Consider the following 12620-nt stretch of genomic DNA (forward strand, 5'->3'; position numbering starts at 1 on the left):
GCCCGGGTCTAGACAGATTCCCAGGTGAATTCTACAAAATCTTTACAGAAGAACTAAATCTAATATTTCACAAGCCATTTCGTGAAATGAAAAGAGATGGAATCCTTTCAAACTCCCGTGATGCCAGTATCACTTTAATACAAAAGCCAAATAAAGATCCCTCAAGTTAAAAAAAATTACAGACCAGTATCATTGATGAATATGGATGCAAAAATTCTAAACACAATACTAAGCTGGGCATGGTGGTAGTGTACACTTTTTATTCCAATACTTGGGAAGCTGAGATAGGAGAATTGCAGGTTTAAGGACAGCCTCAGCAAATAGACCCATTAACCTGTGAGACCCTGTTTCAAAATAAAAAGATAAGTCTTAAGAATGTAGCTCGCAGGTAGAACACTCCTGGGTTCAATCCCCAGTGCCATACAGACACAAAAAATACCAGCAATGTACATTCAAAATCACATCAAGAAAATTGTACACCATGACCAAGATGGTTTCATCCTACAGATGAGACAACATATGCAAATCAGTACATGTTACCACAGAAATAAAACTGAAGACAAAAATCACATAATTATTTCAATAGATGCTGAAACAGCATTTGACAAAATCTAACACTGATGTTAAAAACCCTGCAGAAAATTGAAATAGAAGGACCTTAACATCATTAGGGCAGTATACAGAAAACCTAATGCCAATATCATATTGAACAGGGAAAAATTATGGAAATTTTCTTGAAAATCAACAATATAATCATGCCCATTTTCACTGCTCCTTTTCAATATAGTCCTCAAGACTCCAAAGTAAGAAGGCAAGAGAAGGACACCAAAGGAATTCAAATAGGAAAAGAACTGAAATTATTTTATATAACATAGTCCTATATTGAGAAGCCAAAAAAACCCAACCAAAAGTTGTAAGAGCTGATTAACAAATTAGGCAAAGTAGCAGGATACAAAATCAATCTAAATAGCTTTTCTGTATGCCAAACATGAACCCACTAAGAAATCCAGAAAACATAATAACCTTAAAACAGTAAAATATCTAGGAGTAACTAACCAAGGAGGCAAAAGACCTCTATAATGAAAATTATAAAACACTCAAGAAAGAAATTGAAGATCTTAGAAGATGGAAAGATCTCCCTTGCTCTTTTTGGTGGTACTGGGGGTGGAACTCAGAGCTTTCTACCTCCAGGCTATACCCCCAGACCTTTTTTTAATATATATTTTATTTGGAAACAGGGTCTCACTAAGTTGCTGAAAGCCTCAACTAAGTAGCTGAGGCTGGCTTTGAACCCGTGCGATCCTTCTGTCTCAGCCTCCCAAGCGCGGGGATTACAAGCGTGCGCCACCACACCCTGCTTGATCTCCCTTGCTCTTTGATAGGCAGAATAAATATCAAAATGGCCATTCTACCAAAAGTGGTCTATAGAGTCAATGCAATCTCTGTTCATATTACTGGTGTCATTCTTTACAGACCTAGAGAAACTGGTCCTAGATTTCATATGGAGAAACAAGAGACCCAGAATAGCCCAAGCAATGTCAGCTATAAGAACCATGTAGGATAGTACAGCTGGTATGGAGATTCCTCAGAAAATTGGTAATGAGTCCACCATATGATCCAGTTGTATCACTCCTGAGTATCTTTCCAAAGAGACTGAAATCAGAAAATAACATACACACACACATACACACATCCATCTTTATAGCAGCACAATTTACAATAGTCAAGTTATAGAATGAAACTAGGTGTCCATCAATAGATGAAGGGATTACAAAATTATATACACATAATGGAATTCTACTCAGCAGTCAAGAACAGAATAATGTCATTGCAGGAAAATGGACCTGGAGAATATTATGCTAAGTGAGATTATCCAGTCAAAGAAAGTGAAGATCATACATTTTCTGTCATATATGGAAGCTAGGGAGTAAACAGGATACTAGAGAGACTTCAATAGAACCAGGAAGGTAATCTAGATGAAGGAGGGTAGGGAGAGGGAGGAGTAATGAAAGAATCACTTCCATTGATAAGTACACATGTAAAAATACCAATGCTAGTCTCAATACCATGTATGGGAAAGGTAAATGTTAACAGGTAGGGAGTACATTGTGTTGTGAGAGTATAATGCACCAATAAAAATACTTAAAAACCTCTGGTTATTCTGTCCAGTTCCAAATCCTAACATTTACTTGCCTTATTTTTTTTTATCTTTAGCATTTATCACTAGCTAACATACTATGTATTTCTATGTATTTTTGTAACTTTTTTTTTTTTTTTTTTTTACTAGAGATGGCTTTTCTACCTCTGGGCAACACTCCCAGTCCCAGACCTATTTTTATACTTTTTTTTGAGGGTCTGGGGGGTGGAACCCAGGGGCATTCAACCTCCGAGCTACACCCTGTGCCCTATATTTTATTCTTTATTTTGAAACCGGGTCTCACTGAGTTGCAGAGGGCCTCACTAGATAGCTGAGGCTGTCCACAAACCGCGATCCTCTGTTCTCAGCCTCCCGAATGCTGGGATTACAAGCGTGCACCACCACGCCCGGCTTATTTTTATACTTTATTTTGAAACAGGGTCTCACTAAGTTGCTGAGAGCCTCACTAAGTAGCTGAGGCTGGCTTTGAACCTGTGTGATCCTCCTGTCTCAGCCTCCCAAGCGCGGGGATTACAAGTGTGCACCACAATGCCTAGCTACTTACTTTTATCTGTTGTCTCTCTACCTAGTAGCATGTAAGCTCCATGAGGACAATGTCCTAATAAATCAGCATTGCTAAAACATAGTGGGCCTTCAGATATTTGGTAAATGAATAAGTGAATGGATCTTGCTTTAATAGCATCATTTGTTAACTTTCAGAAGGCAGACTGATTTTGAGAAGCTGTAATGAGGATGCCAGTGCTTCAACTTTAACAGGCAGATTAGTTTTTATTAATGGAATTTTGTAGTTAGAAAGGTTCATCAGGTCTTTATGACCTACACATAAAACCAGGTTTGGTGTTAGCCTAACTACTGCCATCTGTTGGCCCTATCTACCCTACCCTTTTTTTATTACCACCTAATAAATACTCTGATCCTACCAAACTGATCTTCTTAGAGGCTATTTTTCTATGTATTGTTTTTACTATTCCCTCATTTATAATGCCTCCCTCAGAAGTATCTAAGACACTTTGCAGAGTACAATTTAGATTCTGTCTTCTTTGAGGTTTTCTTATTCTTTATTTTGAAACAATCTTTTTAGGTTGTTAAGAATATTGCTGAGGCTATCCTTGAACCTGAAATCCTCCTGTCTTAGCCTCCCAAGAATTGGGATTATAGGTGTGCACCACCACACTCAGCATGGTTATTTTTAACTAGTCAACACATTCTTATTGAGGGTTGTTATTTGTGTAAGTTGTTTTGCTAACCATGGTGAAGTACACGAAGACTGAAAAGCCAAGGTACTAAGTGTCTTAACATTATTTGTATCCTCCATAATGATTTGCAACAGGTTATGTTTAAGATGGTGGCTTTCAACCTTGCCAGCACATTACAATCACCAGAGGCAGCTTTTATAAATCTTGATATATCTAAGCCCTATTAACAGTCTTCTGCAAATTAAGAGATTTATTACATCAGAGCAGGGCCTAGTGGCACACTCCTGTAATCCCAGTACTTAGGGTAGGATGAGACAGGTGAATCACAAGTTTGAGCCCAGCTTGTCTCAAAAAAAAAAAAAAAAAAGGATTGAGTGTGTAGCTCAATTTTAGGGCAGCCCCCTCCCCCATAATAGGAAAAATCTTTGGCATCAGAATCTCTGCAGGTGGAACCAGGGATCAGTCTGTTAAATCTTCCCAGGTGGTTTTAATATGTAGCCAAGTTTCAGAACCACTGCTGGAAGACAAAAAGGAATTTGTTGGCTTTTTTCACTAGTCTCCTTTTTGTCCTTATTAGTATGTACCTCAGTGCCTGAGACCTAACTGTTTATTTTGTTTTGTTTTGTTTTCTTTGTTTTTTGTTTTGAGTAAATGAACAAATTGATAAACTCAAAAATCTGAACTTTTAAAAGAATACTCAATGTCTGGTGTGGTCATGCATGCCTGTAATCCCAGTATTTGGGAAGCCAAGAAAGGAGAATAGCAGGTTCATGGCCAGCCTCAGTAACTTAGTGGGACGCAGTTAACAAATTAAAAATAAAGTAGGGCTGGTGGCCTATATCCTGAAAGTACATCTCTATGTTTCATCCTCCATAGCACACACACACAAACTTTAAGTTAGGATGCCATGACATGCCAGGTATACACCCGATCTTAAGGAAACAATACTTCTTGTTCCCTACTACATCTGCTTTTATCAGCATGAGCTCACTACCAACCCTGTCCTTTTGAACTTGCTGTTGGCATTGCTCTCTGGTACTGAGTCTCAAGGTATTGATGTGAATTTTTCCTAATTTTTTAGCCTACTTCTGTTTCCTAAAAAATACTCATTGTATCTAGCAGGGTATTTTAACATATTTATGTTCCTAAGCAACAGATTCTTATGAGATCTTTTCATTCATTTTAATATTTTTCTAGAACCAGGTGTGGTGGCTCACGCTTATAATCCTAGCATTCGGGAGGCAGAGATCGGATGATAGTGGTTCGAGGACAGCCTCAGCTACTTAGTGAAGCCCTCTGCAACTCAGTGAGACCCGGTTTCAAAATAAAGAATAAAAAATAGGGCAGGGGGTGTGGTTCAGAGGTAGAATGCCCCTGGGTTCCATCCCCAGACCCACAAAACTAAATAAATAAAAATAATATTTTTCTAGCTCATTGGAACATTTTATATCAGGTGTGTGTGTGTGTGTGTGTGTGTGTGTGTGTGTGTGTGTGTGTGTGTGTTATAACTAGGGGTTGCACTCTAGGATATTCTACCTCCAAGCTATGCCTCCAGCCCGATTTTATTCATTTTTATTTAAAAAATTTTTACTAATGTAAAAGTTTACTTCACAACCCAGTTTTTGTGTCATAGTAAAACAGGCCCTTTGGAAAGGGGACGTGGATTTCTGTTCAACAGACATTATTATACTCTTCCAAGGCTTCTATTTTTGGGGGGTTGGGTGGTAGTGCTGGTGATGGAATCCAGAGGCTTTCTACCTTCAGGGTACACTCTCAGATCTATTTTCTATTTTATTTGGAAACAGGGTTTCACTAAGTTGCTGAGAGCCTCACTAAAAGCAAAGGCTGGCTTTGAACATGTGCGATCTTCCTGTCTCAGCCTCCCAAGTGCAGGGATTACAAGTGTGTGCCACCACGCCCGGCCTGTTCCAAGGCTTCTAACTTGATAATATTATTTCCTCGTATTACCTCTCACAGGTCTTTATGTTCACCCTTTTTCAAGAAATTTGGCCTTATTACTTGATAGGGACACCATCCTGTGCACCATTGCAATATTGTTCTGTTGCCCACTGGTTGCCATCTCCACATTCATCTATCACAAGATTCACAGAGGGATCAAAGCCCCGTAATATTCCTTGGACATATCTGCTACCATTTAATTTCAATGATAACTTTTTGTCCATAAAATTTCAGCTCTGGAGGATGAGCTTTGCTCGTGTTGTCTAGAAGGTATGCTCAGCAATCCTTTGGAAACCCGATTTTATTGTTTTTATTTTTATTTTTTGGTGGTACTGGGGGTGGAACCCAGGGGCTTTTCTACCTCCAGGCTATACTGCCAGACCCTTTTTATAATTTATTTGGAAATAGGGTCTCACTAAGTAGCTGAAGCTGGCTTTGAACCTGTCCGATCCTCCTGTCTCAGCCTCCCCAGCTCTGGAATGACAAGCATGTGACACCACACCTGGCCCGATTTTATTTTTTTATTTGGAAACTAGGTCTTGATAAATTGCTGAGGCTGGCCTGGAACCTGCAATCCTTCTGTCTCAGCCTCCCAAGTCCAAGGATTACAAATGTGTGCCACCACATTCAGCCACCTTCAGCTAGCTTGCTTGCTTGCTTGCTTGCTTGCTTGCTTGCTGTCTTTCTTTCTAGTATTCGGGATTGAACTCAGTACTGTCCTGCCTCTAGTTTATAATCCCAGCCCAATTTTTTTTTTTTTTAATTTAAGTCAGGGTTTCACTAGTTTGCTGAGGCTGGTCTTGAGCCTGCAATTCTCTTGTCTCAGCCTCCCAATACTGAGATTACAAGTATGCATCACCACTCCCAGCTTTATTCATTTATTTATTTATTTAGTAGTATTAGGAATAGAGCCCAGGGGCATTCTACCTCTGAGCTATACTTCCAGCCCTATTTTTTTTTTTTTTTGAAACAAGGTCTCACTAAGTTGTGGAGGCCCTCAATAAGTAGCTGAGGCACACTGAGAACCATTGCAATCTCCTATCTCAGCCTCCTAAGTACTGAGATTAAAAGTATGTGCCACCATGCCCAACTTTATTTAATTTATTTATTCATTTATTTAATTTTGCAGAACTAGGGATTGAACCCAGAGGCATTCTACCTTCAAGCTATACCCCCAGCTCTATTTTTTATTTTGAAATAGGATCTTGCTAAGTTGCTCAGGCTATTGCTAAATTCCTAAGGCTGGCTTTAAATTTGTGATCCTCCTGTCTCAGGCTCCCAAAGGACTGGAATTATAAACACATGCCACCACATCCAGTTTATCTCAGACTGTTCTACTTCCCTAATTCTTGATCTAGACCTTTAGGAAAATCTGTTACTTAAGCTAAATAGGATCCTTTTCCTCCTGTGTGCATGCACATATATGTGTATTGCCATTTTGCATTTATGATAGGACTTTTTAAAATCTTCAGTGAAAATGAACCAATACTTTAAATTTTTGTTCTGTTTAATAATTGATGAGTTAAAGATTACCACTTTGAACCTCTTTTTTTTTTTTTTTTTTTTTTGGTTTTTGGTGGTACTGAGGTTCCTGGAAGCCCTCCTTCCTCCGGGCTACACTCCCAGACCTATTTTATATTTTTGAAACAGGGTCTCTTACGCCAGCACGGCTGGCTTCGAACCTGCGCGATCCTCCTGTCTCTGCCTCCCAAGCGCGGGGATTACAAGCGTGTGCCACCACGCCTGGCCACTTTGAACTTCTAAATGAACACTTTGAATACTTGGATATCTTATTACAAATATTCTGGATCTCCTATGTTAAAGAATGAGAAGCAAGGAATGATTTCCTTTTAATGTGGTGCAAGAAGTTGTAAATTAAAGGGAATGGTTGGGAACGACAACTAAAAAATACACAGGAGCTGTTATTTGGTTCCTTCTTGAATATGTAATCCCAGTACTTGGGAGGCTGAGACATGGGGATCGAAGGTTTGTGGTCAACCTTAACAACTGAGTGAGGCCCTTCTCAACTTAGTGAGACTGTTTCAAAATTAAAAAATAAAATAGGGGTTGGGGATATAGCTAAGAGGTAGAATACCCTTGGATTCAATCTCCACTAACACCACCCCATCCCACCCTACCCCACAGACACACTACTGCCATTGAGGAGAGATTAGGTTCACCTCTGACACAGTAATGACAACTGAGGATTTATAGCCAATGAGCAGAGAATCATTGATACCAAGGGGGGGGGTACCAGTGAATGAGAAATAATTGGAAAGACACTTCAAAGGTAGGGGGATTCTTGCTGAAGCAGGTCAAGAACTTGAACAGCAAAGGTAGGAGGATGGCAAACTTGATCAAATATCAAAGGTGGGCCAATTCTTTTAAAATAGGGCAAGGCAGGCCAAAGACAGGGAGTAGTGGGAGGACAAGGCCTAATTGAGAAGGGGCATCAGAGAAGCCTGACAAAAGTTTGTTAAAGGGAGAATCTTTGTCACTACATGTGTGCATTATCTAATTACCTTAGCACATTATCAGTGTTTAAGACATACCAGAAAAGCAATTATTCTCCAGAATCATTAGTTTTGGTTTTTGTTTTTTGGGGTTTTTTTGGTATTGAGGATTGAACCCTGGGGCTTTATACCTCTGAGCTACGCCCCAGCCCTTTTTATTTTGAAACAGAGTCTCATTAGGTTGCTAAGAGTCTTGCTATGTTACTGAGGTTATCCTGTCCTTGAAACTATAATCCTCTGCTTCAGCCTTCAAGTACTGGATTACAGATATGGACCACCACAATCGGGTGGTAGAATTTTTAAAAATGAAATTGCTTTCCTTAAAACAAACTCGCTTGACATCCCTACCTATTTGTCTATAATAGCTTGGCGTTTACATCTACTAAATGTGTTGTCTGAGGCAGTTTATGTTGTTATACTAAAAGCCTTAGAACCAGATGAAGAAATGAACCAAAATGAGGCAAGGTATAGTTTGTAAAAACAACAAAACAAGCAAATAAAAAAGTATGCCTTTATGGTACTGAGGATGCAACCAGGGCCTTAAACATGATGAGAAGTGCTTTACCACTGAGCTGCCTCCCTAGCCAAGCATATTCTAATAAAAAATGCTCTAAATATCTTCAAATGGGAAAAACTCCCTTAGGAAACAGCATTGATTGTGTACAAAGGGAACTTACTTTCCTACCAGGATAAGAACAAAGTATATTCCTTTAAGATAAAGAAATAGAATCATTTATCTTTGAATACTTTGGGAATGGAATAGAATAAAAATAAGTAAAATAAATACTTATAGATATACAATTTTCTGCTGTTGCCATTTCCTAAAGTACATATCCTATTTTTTAAAAAAAACATAAAATTTTGAAAGATATGTTGTTACTTTAAAGGGAAGTTGAAACAAAAAAGCATTTTGAAAAGCTTTTTTGGTTAGTATAAAGTTACTGTTATTTATAGTTATTGCTGAAGATCATATTGATGGTACTGATGAAGAAAATTAAGGTGACTAGTATGCAAAGACCTGAAAAATAAAAAGAATTAAGTTTCTCAGCAATTGAAAGGATTTGCTTAGTTGATAATTTAAAGCAGTATTTATATTAATAATAATAAATTATATTAATAATAATTTATAATAATATATATTGAGCCTCTCATATTTTAAGTATTCTACTAAAGATCTGACATATTACTATCTACTTAATCTTCCCAACAATTTTTTTTTTTTTTTTTTTTTTTTGCGGTACTAGGGATGGAACCCAGGGGCATTGTACCTCTGAGTGTTGCCTCCAGCCCTATTTTTTATTCTTTATTTCAAAACAAGGTCTCGCTTAGTTGCAAAGGGACTCACTAAGTAGCTGAGGCTGTCCACAAACCGTGATCCTCCTGTCCCAGCCTCCCAAACGCTGGGATCAGAAGCATGCGCCACCATGCCTGACTTACAACAATTCCTAAGGAATATACACTATCCTACTTTAGAGTAGAGGATGTAGTTCAAAGAATTTTAAAAACTGAAATTTAAAACTAGGTCTGCCCAACTCCATTCTTCCCAATTTTTCCTCTTCCATCTAGAATTACCTGCTTGATATTAAGAACTGTAGTTATGCCAGGCATGGTAGAACGGAACAGGTTTGTATTCCCAGCATTTGGGAGGCTGAGATAGGAGGATAGCAGTTCGAGGACAGCCTCAGCTACTTAGTGAGGCCCTTTGCAACTCAGACCCTGTTTCAAAAGAAAGAATAAAAAATAGGGCTGAGGTGTAGCCTGGAGGTAGAATGCCCCTGGGTTCCATCCCCAGTACCACAAAAAAAAAAAAAAAAAAAAGAAAAAGAAGAAGAAAAGAAGAAGAAGAAGAAGAACTATAGTTAGGTCAGGTGTAGTTGCATATACCTATAATTCCTCCAGTACATGGGAGACTGAGACAAGAGGTTTGCAAGTTTCAGCAACTTAGTGAGATCCTCAGCAACCTAACCTGTGTCAATACCAAAAATAAAAAGGGCTGAGGAGATAGCTTGGAGGTGTAATGCCCCATGTTCAGTCCCCAGTAGCTGCCTCCCCACCTCCTCCTCGCCTCCTACAAAACTGCGCTGCCATTGAAGACCGCCCTGTCCATAAGTAGAGCTGATTGCACCTGCCTTTCTGCCTACTCTACTTAATACGCTAGCTGAATCTAGGTAAGATTACTATCTAGGTCAGATCTTTGAGGGCTGTGACAATGCCATATTCAGTCTTCATTCTTTATTATACTTTTGTTCCTAGTTTGCTGAGTCAGTAAACTGTTATTTTTGTTGTTGTTGTTGCTCTTTTGTACTGGGGATTGAACCCAGGAGCACTTTATCACTGAGCTAAATCCCCATTCCTTTTTATCTTTTTTATTTTGAAACAGGGTCTCACTAGTTGAGACTGGCTTTAAATTGTGATCCTCCTGCCTCAGCCTCTGGAGTCTCTGGAATTACAGGATTAGGTCACTGTACCTAGCAGATTGTTACTTTTTTATATGCAGTGTCAGCCCATTCATTATCCAATCATCAGATTTTGTAACTTTTGAAAATTTTGGTAGGACTTCAGAAGCATTAGAGTCTTGAATTTTCAGTTTGCTAACTTTTACAACTATACATTTAAATATTTTGTTATATAAGAGTCTGTAAAATATATCTATACCTTTATTTCTTTTATAGAAACTGCTTTTTTGATAGTGTATACATATGTATATGCTTATTTTTAGGCTATAAACATTTTGCTGAGAAGAATTTCATAATTATGTAAGGATTATGGGGAACACACTTTGACAAGGAGTGGGATGAATTTATCACAACTGAACTAAAAAAAAAAAAAAACAGGTTTATTATTCAAAATAAGTTTACCAGTTCCTTAATGTAAGTGACTGACACCAGCAGTCAGTAACTATAGAATATAAGGAGCCAAGGGAAATAAACACAGTTGGAACTCTGTATTGCCACAGTCTCATATAGTATGACTAGAATCCCAGTTTTTATTGATTTTGCACAATTACTGTAAGGGCCTTACAAGATATTCCCTCTCTTAATCTTTACCAATTTTTATTATATGTTGCACAATATATGCTATCTGTAATTACCACGTTATGGTAGGGTTCTCAGACTTTATATATGTAATACTCTGAAGTATGTGTTTGTGGTGTGAGTTTCTCATGCCTGTTGCTAGGTAGTTCACATTACCATATTTTGACTTCTAAGTCTTAAAAAATAATGTAGGAGCTGGGCGTGGTGGTGCATTCTTGTAATCCCAGAACTCAGGAGGCTGACACCGGAGGATTGCACGGGTTAGAAGCCAGCCTCAGCTACTTAGGCTCTCAGCAACTTAGTAAGACCCTGTTTCCAAATAAAATATAAAATAGGTCTGAGAGTATAGCCTGGAGGTAGAAAACCTCTGAGTTTCAACCCCGGTTCCATCAAAAAAGAATAAATAATAGGGCTGGGGGTATAGCTTGGTGGTAAAATGCCCCTGAGTTCCATCCCCAGTACTGAAAAAAATAGCAATTATTTAATTTAAAAAAATAAAAAATAGGGCTGGGGATATAGTTCGAAGGTAGAATGCATCTGGGTTCAGTCCCCAGTAACACACACACACACACACACACACACACACACACACACACACACACAATGTAGGATTGTATAGCTACAAGAAAATTTGCAAATCTTCTTAACACACTCTTTAGGGGTTAAGGTACAATGAGGGAACCAGAGTCAAAAAGGTTAGAAATGAGCTGGGCATAGTGGTGCGCGCTTGTAATCCCAGCATTTGGGAGGCTGAGACCGGAGGACTGCGGTTTGCGGCCAGCCTCAGCTACTTAGTGAGGCCCTTTGCAACTCAATGAGACCCTGTTTCAAAATAAAGAATAAAATATAGGGCAGGGGGTATAGCTCAGAGGTAGAATGCCCCTGGTTCCATGCTCAATACCACAAATAAATAAATAAATAAAAAATAAAGGTTAGAAATGTTTCCAAAGCCACAAATTTAGTTAGCTAATGGACAGGCAGAATATTAGAATTTAGATTTGGAACTTTGTCCCATCCGTAGGCCTTCCTTAACTAAAAAGGTCAGTTTGACTATGGGACAGCTTTTCTTCCCTCTTCTGAAGATAGAACCTTGCATACACAATTACTGTACAACTGAGCTACATTCCCAGCACCCCCCTCCTTTTTGGAATAAGAACAAAGTCACAGATAATTCCTATAAACCTAGAGACACTAAAGTTGTAAAGTATTCTTTTTTAAATTTTCTTCTCTGTCCAGCTTTATTCTAAAAGACTCTTGAAAGTCTTTTTTTTTCTACTTAAGAATGGTTTGAAGCCAGGCGTGGTGGCGCACGCTTGTAATCCCCGCGCTTGGGAGGCGGAGACAGGAGGATCGCGCAGGTTCGAAGCCAGCCTGCGCTGGCGTAAGAGACCCTGTTTCAAAAATATAAAATAGGTCTGGGAGTGTAGCCCGGAGGTAGAAGGGCTTCCAGGAACCCCAGTACCACCAAAAAAAAAAAAAAAAAAGAATGGTTTGAATTTGCCATGGTCATCAACAACTTGGATCATATGAAGGAAATGCAGAAATCAACAGAGGATGCTTTTCTGGAAGTAGGGCTTAGCTTACTTTTTAGATATACCATGTACCTCTGCTCCACATCAGCGAGTTGAGTCATCTTCATATTTATAAATACATCAATTACTAGGGAATTTTCAAGATATTTTTCTCTCATAGTGTATTAGAACTGTCCTCAAAGACCTACTTGAGATTAGTCCTATTTCTTATCATTACACAAGATATA

At 38.6% G+C, this 12620-nt stretch overlaps 1 protein-coding gene and 1 pseudogene across 3 annotated transcripts in view; one reads left to right on the forward strand and one right to left on the reverse strand.

Annotated features, from left to right (window-relative positions):
- LOC308261018 (small nuclear ribonucleoprotein G-like) overlaps window positions 1-12494 on the reverse strand; it is a 29095-nt pseudogene extending 16601 nt beyond the window's left edge. Inside the window, exons 1-3 of the transcript in view lie at window positions 12446-12494; window positions 5399-5576; window positions 5278-5322 (exon numbers count right to left, since the gene is read on the reverse strand). The product of the transcript in view is annotated as a small nuclear ribonucleoprotein G-like (transcript). The remainder of the gene's footprint in view (window positions 1-5277; window positions 5323-5398; window positions 5577-12445) is intronic.
- CAPZA1 (capping actin protein of muscle Z-line subunit alpha 1) overlaps window positions 1-12620 on the forward strand; it is a gene marked incomplete at both ends in the record, with an annotated part of 50589 nt that overhangs the window by 16890 nt on the left and 21079 nt on the right. The gene's annotated exons all lie outside the window — the stretch shown is intronic.

The sequence above is a fragment of the Muscardinus avellanarius genome, assembly GCF_963383645.1.
Source record: "Muscardinus avellanarius genome assembly, chromosome: 3".
Lineage (NCBI taxonomy): Eukaryota > Metazoa > Chordata > Mammalia > Rodentia > Gliridae > Muscardinus > Muscardinus avellanarius.